Below are 14,277 nucleotides of genomic sequence, written 5' to 3'. Positions count from 1 at the left end.
CATCCATTTTCGCTGATGGTCTCATTTCTACAGCTTTGTCCTTCTTCTTCTTGACAGTGTTTTTGGTTTTTTGGACTCGGTGCGCTCCTCTTGTTTTGCACCGTAGAAAGCGTCGACATGTTATTTTATGTCTTGGGAGTCTCTGTTGTTTTGGTCAGTATAGCTGCTTCTGCTTCTCCGCGATTTTGCAGTTTTTGCGGTTCTCTAATGCCCAAGAGTTCTTCTATCTCTGACTCACTATTTTGGACATGACTGCTGATATTTTTCTGCCTTGCTATGGCCAGTCGCATATGACGAAGAACTTTCTTGGACTTTCCAAGCGCTTCTTCCTCTGAAAGTTGCACCTTCACGATGAACTCTTGTCTAGGAGAACTGGTTCTGTTCGCACATTCTTCTGAGTTATTTTCTGCTGACGTACAGTCAAACGCCATACTTCTTGATTTCTGGGTCCGGAGGCTCGTGGAGAATTAACCGGTGATCGGTATACTTTCGATTGAGTTCCAAAGATCGATTTCATCTCCTCTGCTGCTGTGTTGAATGGTGTCTGCAGTTTGATTGGGTCCCAACTTAGAGCCGTTATCTGTGTCCAAAAATGTAGTCATTCTTCATGTTGACCCCGAGGTTGCCTTTTTTGAGCAGTGAGGTGATCGCGAGGTTTGATGCTGGACCTTATGAGTACCTGCGTTCAGAGCTAGGTCGGGCACTAGTCTGGATATCGTGTTAACAGAACCTACATAACCAACTTAATGGTTACGAGGCACAGAGCGTTCTCTAAGCCAAGCCAGGGTTTTAGCGGGACGGAGGTTGCGGTGGCATTAGCTTGAAAGCCATTTCGTGATGGATGGAACTCCTCTTAACAGAATACCACAGATGTCAGCCTATAGCATCAATTCAAATCCATTATGGAAATCATATTCCAGTGTACGCTCCAGGGTCAAGGTCTCCTTAATTGGGTAATCCACGAGCACTCCAGTCGATGGATACTTAGGCAACTGCCGGCATCCGCTCGCCATGTTGCGAAAACGTCGTTGTGGCCTGAAAGGACTCAAGAAGTCGAATCGGGAGATCGGGTTATACGGGATTGGACCGTACTATTGTAGATACAGTTGTTGGAAGTCATAACAGAACACTATGAGCAAAATTTCAGCCAAATCGGACAAAACTTGCGGCTTGTTAGGGCTCAAGAAGTAAAATCGGGAGATCGGTATATATGGGTGCTATATCAGGTTTTGAACCGATTTAAAACACACTTGGCACAGTAGATGGATATCATAAGAAAACACGTTGTGCAAAATTTCATTTCAATCGGATAGGAATTGCGCCCTCTAGTGGGTCAAGAAGTCAAGATCCAAGATCGGTTTATATGACAGCTATATCAGGTTAGGGACCGATTTGAACCATATTTGGCACAGTTGTTGGAAGTCATAACAAAACACCTCATGCAAAATTTCAGCCAAATCAGATAGAAATTGCGCCTTCTAGTGGGTCAAGAAGTCAAGATCCAAGATCGGCTTATATGACAGCTATATCAGGTTTTGAACCGATTTGAACCATATTTGGTATAGTTGTTGGATGTCATAACGAAACACGTTGTGCAAAATTTCATTCCGTTCGGATAAGAATTGCGCCCTCTAGAGGCTCAAGAAGTCAAGACCCAAGATCGGTTTATATGACAGCTATATCAGGTTTTGAACCGATTTAAACCGTACTTAACACAGTTGTTAGAAGTCATAACGAAACACCCCATGCAAAATTTCAGCCAAATCGGATAGAAATTGCGCCCTCTAGAGGCTCAAAAAGTCAAGATCCAAGATCTGTTTATATGCCAGCTATATCAGGTTTTGAACCGATTTACAACATACTTGGTACAGTAGTTGAACGTCATAACGAAACACGTCGCGCAAAATTTCATTCCAATCGGAAAAGAATTGCGCCCTCTAGAGGTTCAAGAAGTCAAAACCCAAGATCGGTTAATATGGCAGCTATATCAGGTTTTGAACCGATTTACACCATACTTGGTACAGTTGTTGGATATCATAACAAAACAAGTCGTGCAAAATGCCATTACAATCGGAAAAGAATTGCGCCCTCTAGAGGCTCAAGATGTCAAGACCCAAGATCGGTTTATATGGCAGCTATTTCAAAACATGGACCCATTTGGCCCATTTACAATCCCAACCGACCTACATTAATGAGAAGTATTTGTGCAAAATTTCAAGCGGCTAGCTTTACTCCTTCGAAAGTTAGCGTGCTTTCGACAGACAGACGGACGGACGGACAGACGGACGGACGGACATGGCTAGATCGACTTAATCTGTCATGAAGATCAAGAATATATATTTTTGATGGGGTCTCAGACGAATATTTCGAGTAGTTACAAACAGCATGACGAAATTAGTATACCCCCATCCTTTGGTGGGGGGTATAAAATTGGAATGAAGTAGTGAATACACACTCCCTCTTATAGTATTTCACTTGGAAAATTAAAGTCCTAAATACATTTCCTATGAAAATAAAATTTCGATAAATGCTTGAGCCAATATTTAATAAGGGTTATAGTTTCACACAATTTTTATGAAAATCAAACAATCCAATTTTAAGGCAAACAAAATTTTACATGCAGCTAAGATTTTTAATGAATAATTTGCTTTTTTTTGGTTTAGCATCAACTCGTTGTGCATTGTACTATCGTTATCCCAAGGAGCGCTGAAGCTTCTGGTGCACGAACTCCACTCGAATTGAATAATTTCCGGGGACATTTATCTACTCTACTACACCCACAAACGCCCTTAATTGTTCTCACATGTTGTGGATGATGGATTCTTGTGAAAAATAATACCCATCTATGGTTGTAGCTTTAATTAAAAAGTTTTCTTCAGTGTGGTTTTATCGGCTTACCAAAGTTTTGCCTGCCAAAAGTAATTGTGCGTGCAAACTAAGAACAACAAGAGAAGTACTTCAGACCACTCAACTGGAGGCCCTTGGTCGAATACAACTTAGGCGGTGAATGGAAGATAGACAAACGAAACACACACACACACACAGACACACCCACACACACGTTGGCACTCTTATAAACATATTAGTGTTTCAATCTAACAGCTATTTACAATGGCCATTTAAAGATTTTGGTAGAAGTTTTGTCAAAGGCTACCATACTATTCAACCAACTTCAGTTATGGGGCATTGATTGATGTTTATCTAGAAATGGAATGGCTTTCAGAAAGAAATGTGTGTTTTAAAAAGACCTTAAAAATGGTTGGTATAAGAAGGGATAAACAACACTGGTTGAGGGGAAAAAGGGTTCGAAGGTCAAAACAAAATGCTATTGAATGAAAATGGGGGTGAAATGGATAAAAATATTGCAATTATTTGTTATAAACATTTAGCCGAACCGGGCTGCACCTTCTTTAACTCTCTTATGTCTTTTAAGGGTTGGGACACTTTGCCCTGAATGTGTATATCGAATTCGTGCCACTGTTGCCTATGGCCATATAGGCATAGTCGGCTAATACGCCCATTTGGGGGCACTTGGAGGTGGGGCGACCTCCCATTACTTGGACCAAATTTTTTATGCCATATTTGTAATCTACTGTCGAATACTTTTCATTTGAGGCCCATATTGACATGAACGTCCAATATATCGGTTTAGAGGAGTTTTTGGGTTGGAAAGGCCCGCTGGGTACTTGAACCCAAATTTGTATACGATATTCGTTTTCTAGTCTCCAATACCTTTCATTTGATACCCGTATTGTGCCTGTCGGTTCACTTTAAATTTTCACTGGCATTGTTGTAGAAAGGGGGAGCGACCGCCCCCATACGATATCTAGAAATTATATAGCCTATGTTTCCTTCCAGACACACTAGAAGGTGGGCCAATCTAATGCAGCACGTTTCCTCAATAAGTCCGATTTCGATATCTGACAAGGTCAAATACTTAGGTGTGATCTGGGACGGGAAACTGAATTGGAAGTGTGACATTCAGGAGCGTACTGAGAAGGCTAACAGATGTTGGGCCCTATGTAGACGGGCCGTAGGCTCGAAGTGGGGCCTGAATCCGAGGATAGTCCATTGGCTCTACAGGAGTGTGATTAGTCCGATACTTACTTACGCCTCAGTAGTTTAGTGGACTGCTGTGTAGAAAAGAAGTGCAACAAAAGGACCATACAATAGGTTCAGAGAACATGTTGCCTTGGCATAGGTGGAGCGATGAGGACCACGCCCATTAAGGCATTGGAGTCTATTCTAGATATTCAACCCATTGACATACAGATCAAGTGTGAGGCAGTCACTGCGGCTATGAGACTAAAGGCGATGAGAGAATGGATTGAGGATGAGAGCCGCTCATACCATAGCGGTGTAATCGAGGCGACGATAGGAAACCTAGAAGGAAGGGAAGAGGTTTCCGATCAGATACCTAAAATGAGCCTTGACGACGAGTGCGAGGTACTGCTGCCTGTGGCACAGTCTTCGATTGACGGAACCCTAGTATTGACATCTGGAAGATCATGTTACACGGATGGATCAAAGCTAGAAAACAGGGACTGAGAATTTGTTTTAGACTGTCTAACCATAATACGATCCTGCAGGCGGAGATCCGGGAGATCACGGAATGCGTGAGGTGGTGTGGTGTTAACTCGAGGAACATCGTTACGGACAATAAAATTGTCATAAGGGCAATAACAACCAAGACGGTAAGGTCACGAACAGTCTTGCAGTGTAACGCCTTCTCTGAGAATGGCAAAATCAGCAACGTTTGGGTGCCAGGTCATAACGGAGTAAGGGGGAATGCAAGGGCAGATAATTTGACGGTGAAGGCCAGAGGACTGCCGTCAATGAACTGGGTTAACCCGCAGAACGAGTTAAGGGAGTGGGTGACGAATACGCATGCAACATTGTGGAACAGCAAAACGGTCGGTAGGACGGCGAAAATCCTATGGGGGTATCCAGATCGTGAGAAGACAAGGCTATTATTGACAGGAAGCAAGAAAGAGGTCAGTATAGCTATTGGTATCATAACGGGACACATAGGACTACGAGCTCACCTATGTAAAATCGGTGCAGCAAGTGATAGCAGGTGTAGGGCATGCGGGGAAGATGATGAGAAGTTGGAACATTTCCTATGCCATTGACCGGCTTTGGCGTCTAACCGATACCGGAACTTAGGTGGAGACACAATATCAGACATGAACCAAGAGGAGTGGTATTGAAAACAATTAAGGATTTTGTAAGTAGCACGGAATTGCTAACATAAAATTTTCATTTTAGAGGTTACTTTATAGTTTTTAGAGCGCACAACAAGCCGATTACTGGTTTAGGGGTATGTCCATAGTGGCATGGGGCGGATTAATATCTGCACCCTCTTTTCCACCTAACCTGAACGGGACGACATATTGAAAATATCGCCCCCAAACCTCTCATAGTGTTACAGTTTTTGTCATTTCGACCAAATATTGGCTGCCCAAAAAGTAATTGCGGATATTTTAAAAGAAAGTAAATGCATTTTTAATAAAACTTAGAATGAACTTTAATCAAATATACTTTTTTTACACTTTTATTCTAAAGCAAAGTAACAGCTGATAACTGACAGAAGAAAGAATGCAATTACAGAGTCACAAGCTGTGAAAAAATTTGTCAACGCCGACTATATGAAAAATCCGCAATTATTTTTTGGGCAACCCATAATGCGACAAAAATCTCATCCTTGTCTTCGGATGAGGACCTTTCTAGCAATGCTTCTAATATGCCGTTAGCTAAAATAAACACATTCACTTTTTTCATTATACCCTACGCCACTACTGTGGTGCAGGGTATTATAACTAAGTGCATTTGTTTGTAACACCCAAAAGGAATAGAGATAGACCCATTGATAAGCATACCGGTTGACTCAGAATCACTGTGTGATTCGATTTAGCTATGTCATCCTGTCTGTCCGTCTGTCCAAGTTAATTTGTGTACAAACTACGGGTCGCAAGTTTCATCCGATCGTCTTCAAATTTGGTACAGGCATGGTTTTCGTCCCAGAGAAGGCGCCTGAAAAATCGGTTCAGATTTATATATAGCTCCCATATATATGTTCGTCCGTTTTGCAGTAATAATGCAATAAAACAGTCATTTTTTAACCGATTCTCACGAATTTTAGCAGAAAGGATTTTCTCTTGACTAGACATTACTGGTGAATTTCATAGAAATCGGTTCATATTTAGATATAGCTGCCATATATACAATATATAGCGTCCGTTTTTCACTCCCAGAGGCACTGAAAGCGCATTTATTGACTAATCTTGCCAAAATTTTGTACAACGCTTTCTTAGACGACTTCCACAAAATGAGTAAAGTTTGCTCAAAATCGGTTCAGATTCAGATATAGCTCCCATGTATATGTTCGTCCGATTTGCAATAATATTGCAATAAAATGGTCATTTATTAACCGATTTAGATATAGCTGCCATATATATATATATATATATATATATATATATATATATATATATATATATATATATATATATATATATATATATATATATATATATATATATATATATATATATATATATATATATATATATATATATATATATATATATATATATATATATATATATATATATATATATATATATATATATATATATATATATATATATATATATATATATATATATATATATACATATATATATATATCGCCCGATTTTCATTCCAAGAGCCACTGCAAACGCATTAATTGACCAATCTTGCCAAAAATTTGTACAGCGCTGTCCCCGACGACTACCATAATATCTAAAAAGCTTGGTTGAACTAGGTTCAGATTAAGGTATAGCTCTCATATATATGTTCGCCAAATTTTTGGTAATTTGCAATATCGTTGCCATGTGTCAACCGTTGTTATTACAGTTTAAATACATATGCTCGAAATTTGATACGTATTGTTTCAAAACCGATCTGAAAGCATCCGCCGAGGTCCATCAAAATTAGTTCAGAATTAGATATAGCTCCCACTTTGTACTAATACAACACAAACTTATACAAGAATTAGCTCCTGTAAGGGATTTTCAAAATCAGTCACCATCATATTCAAATTCTGAAACAGTGGTGACTGATTCTGAAAAGCCCTTACAGGAGCTAATTCTTGTATAAGTTTGTGTTGTATTAGTACAAAAAGAGAGCTATATCTAATTCTGAACCAATTTTGATGGACCGCGGCGGATGCTTTCAGATCGGTTTTTAAACAATCCGGCTTTTCATAATCAGTCACCACCATATTCAAATTCTTAAACAGTGGTGACTGATTGTGTAAAGCCTTTACAGGAGCTAATTCTGGTGTAAGTTCGGTTTACCCATCTATTGACTGGTCCACTGCAAAAGATTTTTAGGATATTTTTTTTTTGCTTTGTGGTGTGAAGGTTGGTGTATTATTTAGGATTTTATGGTGGTAAATACATTTTTGTAGAACAGTTTTAGAATTTATAATACAAGAAACGGTTTAAAATGTATTTTTTTCTATTAAAAATTGTGTGCTCCCTTCCCTCCCTAGCTACGCCCCTGCCCATATTGTATGGTGGACTGTATAAAAAACAAGTAAAAGCGTGCTAAGTTCGGCCGGGCCGAATCTTACATACCCTCCACCATGGATCGCATTTGCCGAGTTCTTCTCCCGGCATCTCTTTTTAGGCAAACAAGGATATAAGAAAAGATTTGCTCTGCTATTAAAACGATATCAAGATATGGTCCGGTTCGGACCACAATTAAATTATATGTTGGAGAACTGTGTAAAATGTCAGCCAATTCGAATAAGAATTGCGCCCTTTGGGGGCTCAAGAAGTAAAATAGAGAGATCGATTTATATGGGAGCTGTATCGGGCTATAGATCGATTCAGATCATAATAAACACGTATGTTGATGGTCATGAGAGGATCCGTAGTACATAATTTCAGGCAAATCGAATAATAATTGTGACCTCTAGAAGCTCAAGAAGTCAAGACCCAAGATCGGTTTATATGGCAGCTATATCAGGTTATGATCCGATTTGAACCATACATGGCACAGTTGTTGGATATCATAACAAAAGACGTCGTGCGAAATTTCATTCCAATCGGATAAGAATTGCGCACTCTAGAGGCTCAAGAAGTCAAGACCCAAGATCGGTTTATATGGCAGCTATATCAGGTTATGATCCGATTTGAACCATACTTGGCACAGTTGTTGAATATCATAACGAAACACGTCGTGCGAAATTTCATTCCAATCGGATAAGAATTGCGCACTGTAGAAGCTCAAGAAGTCAAGACCCAAGATCGGTTTATATGGCAGCTATATCAGGTTATGAACCGATTTGAACCATACTTGGCACAGTTGTTGGATATCATAACAAAACACTTCGTGCAAAATTTCATTCCAATCGGATTAGAATTGTGAGCTCTAGAGGCGCAAGAAGTCAAGACCCAAGATCGGTTGATATGGCAGCTATATCAGGTTATGGACCGATTTGAACCATACTTGGCAAAGTTGTTGGATATCATAACAAAACACGTCGTGCAAAATTTCATTCCAATCGGATAAGAATTGCGCACTCTAGAGGCTCAAGAAGTCAAGACCCAAGATCGGTTTATATGGCAGCTATATCAAAACATGGACCGATATGGCCCATTTACAATACCAACCGACCTACGCTAATAAGAAGTATTTGTGCAAAATTTCAAGCGGCTAGCTTTATTCCTTCGGAAGTTAGCGTGCTTTCGACAGACAGACGGACGGGCGGACGGACATGGCTAGATCGACATAAAATGTCGCGACGATCAAGAATATATATACTTTATGGGGTCTCAGACGAATATTTCGAGTAGTTATAAACAGAATGACGATATTAGTATACCCCCCATCTTATGGTGGAGGGTATAAAAACTTTGAGCGGCTAACTTGACTCGTGCGAAAGTTTGCATACCTTTAACAGACATGGCTAGATCAACCTAAACTGTCATGACGATTCACTACAAACATACTTTATTGGATCTTACACCAGTATTTTGTGATGTTGCAAATGGCGTGACGAAATAGGTATAGCGCCTACATATACAACATTATATAACAAAATTTTTTTCTAATTTATTTTAAAATGTTGCCCAATAACTAATGGAAAATATTGCCATGGAGCTTGTGCATTGCGGTCATTTTAATGAAATGAGATATGCTTACAAACAAACTCATTTGTATTGCCACTACCACACTCATTACCAAAGCTAAAAGAAATCCATAAACAGAAATCCTCATCTAAATCCTCATCAATAAATGTAGTGGCATCAATAAATGTAGTGGGCTTCCATAGATGATCAGAATTGCTTGGTTAAAACTCTATCGAATTTAAATGTAATTATATAAAACAACCCTTGGTTTCAGTCCAAATGAGCTGTGTGGTTTTTTCCAACAATTTTGAATGTTGTGAATTGCTGTCATATAACTTTTCTGTGTCGATAGAGATATATGAAGCATGTGGGTTTTTTTTTTTTTGCTAATGAGCCTTACTGGGCTTATGGGCAAAAAACATTCCAATTAAACAGCAAAAGCTGAAAAATATTTTGAATTCTATTTTTTTATGGCTATAGAATGGAAGATGAATGAAATATAAGCCGATAGCAAACACATTAAATAGCCTGTGAGAAGGCAAAAGACACAGATATTTTGCATATACATATGGTTTTATTTACAAAACCAGTACACCGTGCAGTATGAGTAACATTTCATAAAGCAAAGCGTATACGCACCCTGTACCTATAGATGGTACATACATTTATATGTACAGGGAAACAGGAAACATTTCATTTTTATACCCACCACCGAAGGATGGGGGTATATTCATTTTGTCATTCCGTTTGCAACACATCGAAATATCCATTTCCGACCCTATAAAATATATATATTCATGATCAGCGTAAAAATCTAAAACGACCTACACATGTCCGTCCGTCTGTCCGCCTGTCCGTCTGTCTGTTGAAATCACGCTACAGTCTTTAAAAATAGAGATATTGAGCTGAAACGTGGCACAGATTCTTTTTTTTTTGTCCATAACCAGGTTAAGTTCGAAGATGGGCTATATCGGACTATATCTTGATATAGCCCCCATATAGACCGATCCTCCGATTTAGGGTCTTAGGCCTCTAAAAGCCACATTTATTATCCGATTTTGCTGAAATTTGGGACACTGAGTTGTGTTAGGCCCTTCGACATCCTTCGTCAATATAGCACAGATCGGTTCAGATTTGGATATAGCTGCCATATAGACCGATCCTTCGATTTAAGGTCTTAGGCCCATAAAAGCCACATTCATTATACGATTTTGCTGAAATTTGGGACAGTGAGTTGTGTTAGGCCCTTCGACATCCTTCGTCAATTTGGCCCGGATCGGTCCAGATTTGGCTATAGCTGCCATATAGACCGATCCGCCGATTTAGGGTCTAAGGCCTATAAAAGCCATATTTATTATCCGATTTTGCTGAAATCTAGGACAGTGAGTTTTCTTAGGCCCGTCAATATCTTCCTTCAATTTGGCCCTGATCGGTTCAGATTTGGATATAGCTGCCATATAGACCGATCTCTCGGTTTTAGGTTTTGGGGCCATAAAAGCCAAATTTATTTTCCGATTTTGCTGAAATTTGGGACAGTGAGTTGTGTTAGGCCTCCCGACATCCTTCTTCAATTTGGCCTAGATCGGTACAGATTTGGATATAGTTGCCATATAGATCTCTCGATTTATGGTTTTGGCGCCAAAAAAGGCGCATTTATTGTCCGATTTCGCTGAAATTTGGGACAGTGAATTGAATTAGGCCTCCCGACATCCTTCTTAAATTTGGCCCAGATCGGTACAGATTGGATATAGTTGCCATATAGACCGATGTCTCGATTTAAGGTTTTGGCGACAAAAAGGTGCATTTATTGTCAGATTGCGCCGAAATTTGGGACAGTGAGTTGTGTTAAGCTTTTCGGCATCCCTGTCGTTTATGGTTCAGATCGATTTATTTTCAGATATAGCTACTAAAAAGACCAATATTTTGTTAAACACAATTGAATAATGACTTGTACTCATTAGTATTTGGTCCAAATCGGAACATATTTCGATATAACTGCTATGGGACATAAGGTATGCAATTTACACCGGATTTTGATGAAAGGTGGTTTACATATATACCCGAGGTGATGGGTATCCAAAGTTCAAATTGAAAGAATTCTGGTTTTGCAGATAAAAGTGTTCTTAAAAAATAATATCGGTTCACATTTAGATATAGCTCCCATATAAACCGATCACCCGATTTGATTTCTTGAGCCCTGGAAGCCATAATTTTTCCGATTTGGCTTAAATTTTGCAGGTGGTGTTCTTCTAAGACTTCCAACTATTGTGCCAAGTACGGTTTGAATCGGTCTAAGCCTGTGTGTTTGTTTCTTCCGTATAGACTCAAAAACGGCAGAAACGATTACCTTGATATTTTCACAGATTGTGTAGGTTGCTCTGGAAGGAGACATAGGCTATATAACTTTTTGATATCGGAAGGGGGGCGGACCCTCCCCCTTACCACAAAAGTACTACCCAAAAATTAAAATGGCCCGATCGTGACAATATGGGATTCATATGAAAGGTATTCAAGAGTAGAGTACGAATTTTATAATAAAAGTTGCGTCCAAGTAACTAGGGGGCCGCCCCGACCCCAAAACCCCCCTAAAATACGTTTTTTGGACGATCATGACAATATGAGACTCAAATGCAAGGTATTCGGAAGTAGATTGCGACGATGGTCAGGAAGGAGTAAAAGGCTTTATAATTTTTGAATTCGAAAGGGGGCGGACCTCCCCCGTTACCCCAAAAACACCATCCAAAATCAAAAGTGGACCGATAGGCACAATATGGGTATCAAATCAAAGGTATTAAAAAATAGAATACGAATATGGTATTAAACATTGGGTCTATGTACCCATCGTGCCGCCCCACCCCAAAATTGGACCTTCATGTCTATATTGGCCTCAAATAAAACGTATTCGGGAGTAGATTACGAATCTGGCATACAAAATCAGATCGAAGAACAGGGGGTCACCCTACCCTCCAAAAACACCATAAATGGGGATATGAACCATCATGACTATATGGGACTGGTTTTGTTGTTTGTTTCGTATAATCCAAAACGGCTGAACCGATTTCCTTAAAATGTTAACAGATTGTGTAAGTTTGTCTGGAAGGAAACATAGGCAATACTAATTTTAAGATATCGGCTGGGGGCGGTCCCTCCCCCTTTCCCCAACTATGCAATCCAAACCCAAAAGTAAACCGATAGGCACAATATGGGTATCAAATGAAAGGTATTGGACACTAGAAAACGAATATTGTATAAAAATTTGGGTTCAAGTACCTAGCGGGCTTCCCCAATCCAAAAACTCCTCTAAACTGATATATTCGACGTTCATGTCAATATGGGCCTCTAACGAGGCCCAGTAGATTACAAATATGGCATACAAAATAAGGTTTATGTAATGGGAGGTCGACCATGTCTACATTAGCTGACCATATCTATATGGGACTCAAATGAAAGGTATTTGGAAGTAGCAAATTTTGTTTTGCTTTTTCCTATCAACAAAAAATTCAAATGTTTTGAAATTTTATATGAAAATACCAAATAAGTAAAGATATAAAATAACACAAGTGAAAGCGTGCTAAGTTCTGCCGGGCGAATCTTATATACCCTCCACCATGGATCGCATTTGTCGAGCTCTTTCCACGGTATCTTTTTGAGGCAAACAAAGGATAAAAGAATATTGAATATTGGAGACGATAGTAGAAGTAATTGTGTAAAATTTCAGCCAAATCTAGTAAGAATTGCGCAGTTAAGGGGCTGAAGAAGTAAATAGGGTGACCGGTTTATAGGGAAGCTGTATTAGGCTATAAACCGATTAATGCCATATTCGACACGTATGTTAAAGGTCATGGAAGAAGCCGTTGTACAAAATATCAGCCAAATTGGATAATACTTGCGCCATCTAGTGGCTCCAGAAGTCAAGATCCCATATTAGTTTATATGGCAGCTATATCAGGTTATGGACCGATTTAAACTATTCTTGGCACAGTTGTTGAACGTCATAACAAAACACCTCACGCAAAATTTCAACTAAATCGGATAGGAATTGCGCCCTCTAGTGGCTCAAGAAGTCAACACCCCAGATCGGTTTATATGGCAGCTATATCAGGTTATGGATAGATTTGAACCATTCTCAGCACAGTTGTTGGAAGTCATAACAAAACACGTCGTGACAAATTTCATCTCAATCGGATAGGAATTGCGCCCTCTAGTGGCTCAAGAAGTCATGAATCCAATTCGGTTTATATGGCAGCTATATCAGGTTATTGACCGATTTAAACTATTCTTAGCACAGTTGTTGAATGTCATAACAAAACACCTCATGTAAAATTTCAGCCAAATCGGATAACAATTGTGCTCTCTAGCGGCTCAAGAACTCAAGATCCCAGATCGGTTTATATGACAGCTATGTCAAAACAAGGACCGATATAGCCCATTTACAATCCCAACCGACCTGCACTTATAAGAAGCATTTGTGCAAAATTGCAAGCGGCTAGCTTTACTCCTTCGAAAGTTAGCATGCTTTCGACAGACAGACGGACGGACGGACAGACGGACGGACAGGGATAGATCGACTTAAAATGACATGACGTTTAAGAATATACATACTTTATGGCGTCTTAGACGCATATTTCGAGGCGTTACAAACAGAATGACGAAATAAGTATAACTCCATCCAATGGTGGAGGGTATGAAAATAAACTATGTATTCCATTCCGTATGTTTCATATCGTACAGAGCTCATAATTTCTTGTTTAGATACTTTGCAAGCTCATGAAATGTGAACACCAGAGTAGAACGGTATCCATACTTTGCATTGACACATATCGAAAGTCAGCCATATATTGAAAATTGTCACTAAACAGCTGGGGTGTCAAAAATAACGAAATTGTTATTGTATTTCCAAATAAGTCACGTTTTCTCATTAAGATTGATAGATTGGCATAGATCCGAATCGGCGTTAATGAATATAAATGCAATGACCAGCCGATTTATATGGTATAGGCCACAAAATATTAGCCTAATAAATGTCAAAGACTATCGAACCTTATAAAAAATACATTTTTATTTCTTATCACAAGATTAAGAGCAATTATTTCAATAGCATGTACTTAAAACAAACTATTCTTCTACAGTATTACCTTCTAACCCATAACCA

At 39.2% G+C, this 14,277-nt stretch overlaps 1 protein-coding gene across 1 annotated transcript in view; it reads left to right on the top strand.

Moving 5' to 3' along the window:
- LOC106091488 (uncharacterized) overlaps positions 1 to 14,277 on the top strand; it is a 297,696-nt gene that overhangs the window by 240,496 nt on the left and 42,923 nt on the right. The window lies entirely within an intron of this gene.

The sequence above is a fragment of the Stomoxys calcitrans genome, chromosome 1 (assembly GCF_963082655.1).
Source record: "Stomoxys calcitrans chromosome 1, idStoCalc2.1, whole genome shotgun sequence".
Classification (NCBI taxonomy): domain Eukaryota; kingdom Metazoa; phylum Arthropoda; class Insecta; order Diptera; family Muscidae; genus Stomoxys; species Stomoxys calcitrans.
The sequence above is the reverse complement of the archived record's forward strand: the minus strand, read 5'-3'. Positions and strand labels throughout refer to the sequence as shown.